Source organism: Etheostoma spectabile, chromosome 6, assembly GCF_008692095.1.
Source record: "Etheostoma spectabile isolate EspeVRDwgs_2016 chromosome 6, UIUC_Espe_1.0, whole genome shotgun sequence".
Classification (NCBI taxonomy): domain Eukaryota; kingdom Metazoa; phylum Chordata; class Actinopteri; order Perciformes; family Percidae; genus Etheostoma; species Etheostoma spectabile.
Window position 1 is genome coordinate 14,319,615 of NC_045738.1, and position 3,978 is coordinate 14,323,592.

Here is a 3,978-nt window from a genome sequence, read left to right on the forward strand (position 1 = left end):
ATAATAATAATAATAATAATAATAATAATAACATGTAAGACAATGATGCCCAATGCTTTTCTAACGCGACTCGTTAATGGGAAATCCCAGCCAGGACATTTCTTAATGTCAGTATCTTAAACTCCCGAGGGAGCTCAGTGGCTGTGTGTCACTGCTATAAGGGACCGGAGCTCCATGCAGCTCTCAGTTAATGAAGATGCGTTAGCCATTCAGTCATTCTTGTCTCCCAGTCTATAAAAAGCAGTGGTTTCTGCCACACAAACCCAGTCTTGTGCTTTGCCATGTCAGCGAGGGGCTACTGGAAAAGAAAGATCCAGATGCTTTGGCCCTTTTGTAAAGAATATGGCCTTGTGTGCGCTGAGGTGCATTTTTGCCAGGACGCTCCACGTTTCCATGGTGCGCTCGATGAAAGGGATCACACAGAACTTAGCAGCGAATGACAGGCCGTACAGGAAAAGCGGCTGGAAATGAACACGATATGATGGGTAAAAAAAAAAAAAAAATAGAATGAAAAAAGAAAGAAATTGCGAGGCACACTCAGTGTGAACCGCGGATATGAGTGTGGAGGAAGTTGGGTGACCCTTTGACTCGGAAAAAAAAAGTGTGTGCACAAGTCTCTTCTTTGTATCACCCTGTAAACGCAAGTCTCTGATTTAGGCCTATTTTTCACTTGCTCGCGAGTTTCCAACCCGTCATGTCTTGACATAACGTGAACATGCAGAAACTGAAACATTAGAACTTACTCTCTATAAATAATTGTGACATGGACAGGATACTATAAACGTTATGCTTTTGCTGACCAAACATACGATCGATGTTTAACTAAATGCAGTGAGTGTAATTTAAGGGGTTCTTTTTTAGAATGAAGGGCCTTTTCTTTTTTTCAGTCAGTCAAGTGTTAATCTTTCCCCCAGTCTACTTGATATGCAGCAGTCATTGTCAGGACGCGTCTCAACCAATAGGACCCCATCGACCCTTCAATTAAACAACTTTCTCTCTTTCTGTCTCTTAGGCTGGCTATCAGTACAGTAGTTATGCACTGTAAAGAATGAATATTAATGCATAAAAATGAGCCATGACACATACGAGAAGAATTGTGAAATAACGTCACATCTTTTCCTGCACTCTTCAATAAGATGATACAATAATACAGAAAGGAAAAGTGCTTTTCACCCCCCCCACAAAAAAACTATTGAAAATAATACAAACTATTTTAAAACATGAATAAAGACGTTCTTTTGTAAAGTAAAAGGTAAGATTTTAAAGCAGGCTATTTTAGTCCTCCTCCTAAAGGCCTACCTATGCAGACATGTAATTTCGAAATAAAGTTTAAGCTAATTATCAAGTTTTATTTCCACAGGTATACCTGACACAACACACTCAGACTCTTAAGATGGCCTCGGCCTCATATTAGATGTTAAATACAAATCTTCCTCAATTCCAGGGGGAACATTTCGACCTGCCACAAGCTATGTTTAGATTTTAACATTCCTGTGATGTACCGCCCGAACTACAGCAAGTAGAATAATATCCACCAACTCCCTCAATCAGATAATTGTATTTCGTTTCCAGTATTATTTTTTTTTGATAGACATGCGTAATAGGCACTAAATATGCAATAGCAACAACAAAAAAACGTGTTTGCCCATCCATTTTGAAGACTAAATCGTCCCGTGCTTTTCAGGTAACTTTTTTCCCTTTCTTTTTTGGCTAATGAACTTGGGCTATTCTGCCAGCATCCCCATGAGAATGCAACGGGGGGAGAAACGCTTCTCTTGCGGTAAAAGGTGCGAGTTTCTTCCTCTATCTCCCGGCTAATTAGGCGGGGTCTGAACGCGCCAGAATGAATATTCATGAATGGCACCAGCGCGCAATTAGTAGTGGAGAGAGTTCCCAACTTCAATCCCCAAACAACGCAGTTTGCAGAGGAATGGGGTACTGGTCCCCCCCTACTCCATGTGTCTCTGCTTCTGCTTAAGTACTCGTTGAGACCTCACTTATACTGTCAACTCTTATCAGCCAGTCTCCTGCTCCCATTCTCAAAGCAGCCACCAACAAAAGTGATTTGTCCACTTCATGTAAATCTCCATGTTGGGTATAACAGCTAATCCAATTAGATTTCTCAATAACTTCTGAAGAGGCCAAAACAGATATTTCTTGTGTCAGTTGAGATTTTTGGGGTTCTTTGTAGTCACTTTATGAGCAAAATCTAATTTAAAATCACAATATCGAAAAGCCAGAATTCCCTGATATGACCACGTCAAACACACTCCATGAGGTGGAAGGTCTACACATGTAGCAGAAACTGACACGCAAATGTACACGTGCACTTGCAGAAACACAACCTGCATGCACCGCCTAATGACGCATATCATCTGACAACACACAATTCCATAAGCGTCACACCTCACTATTACAAATCCCCTGAATTGCCAATGGCCCCTAGTGCACACATCTACTGCAATCCCCTAAAGCCTTCCTCTACCTGTCTCGTGGTTTGTGTGTCACATCGGTGTGAGCCTTAGCCTGTGTGGCTTGCTGCCTGTCCGTCTGCCCACCGAGGACCCACAATCCTCTGCTTTGAATTCAAGATGATTCTTATCCCCGACCCCCTCCTGGCCCAGCGTGTTTGCCTCTTGCCTCCATAAAGACGTGTTTATGTATGTATGTATGTGCAGAGGGGAACACGGGGAGGTTTTTCAAGGGTTGGGGGGAGATAAGCAGAGGAATTTGAGGCCAGTGAATATGGATGGGGTCCCTGCTTTTAGAGAGCACCGCTGATAGAGAGGTAAACAGCTCCTGGCCAGGAGAAGGAAGGAGGGGGAGAGTTGAAGGGGGGCGGGTGGCTGACGCATGCACTGGCATACATTTTAGGCCTAACTCCATATCCCTCTCTCTCTCTGTTTTCCACTCACCATCTCTGAGGACTATCTATCATTATTCCTTCCCCTTATTCTGTCGTTATATTGTCAAGTTGTTGCTTTTGGACAATCTTGTGGATTTCGACAATGAGGTCCCATTATTATTACACAGAAAGCGAGGGTGTTGGCACAACTCGGGCTCAGAAGTTTTTGGTTTCTTTGTGCTGATGCAGCATTTGCTACAAACGGTAAAATCAGTGCAATTTATTGATTACAGGTGGCATTATTTATTTTGCATATGGACTGTCAGTTGTTACTGCCAGTCATGTTAAAAGTCATCAGTATTGTTACAAATATCGGTATCCTCATATGGCATCAACAGGATCTCTCCAGCCATCCTGCCTACAACTCCACGCGCTTCTCTTATGTCCTCTTGTTAAGATGATGCCAAGACCGGCAACATGACCATCTTACACTTCTGACCCTCTATCCTTTTCTATCTCACTGTTGCTGACTTCTCTTCTCCTGATAGGTCCTAACAGGTCCTGCGAGGCTCAGCGGCTGGCCAACACGAAGGCCACTACCCAACAGGACGCAGCAGGAGTGAGTCGACATGTCTAGCACATATTGTCACAATGTGAGTTTGTGTAAATATGTTGCCTGCTATGGAACGTCTGTTGTTCACAACTGCTCGGTGTATTTGGGCATCTTTACCCTTTTATTTTAGAAGCGTGTGTGTGTGTGTGTGTGTGTGTGTGTGTGTGTGTGTGTGTGAAGACCGAATCACTTACTCACTTACAGTATTTAGCCCTTTAGTTTTGTATTTTCTGTTATCTTTCCATTTTGAGTTAATGAAAGATTTTAAACCCAAAAATGCATGTTCATTTAGAAAAAAAAGTCCTGTTTTAAGTCCTGATCATTCACGTCACAGTTGACATCTTAGCTGACAAAGCCTCAATTTGCTGCACAGTTTTTAAGACTTGAAGTTAGGTGAAGGTTGGCACCTTAACCTCTAAGCCACAGAGTTGACAATTTCTGTTTTGTTTCGTTACAGTTTGTTTGGTGAACAACATCTTTGCGTTTGGCTAATTCAGAGTAGTTGCTTTGTTGAACAGGT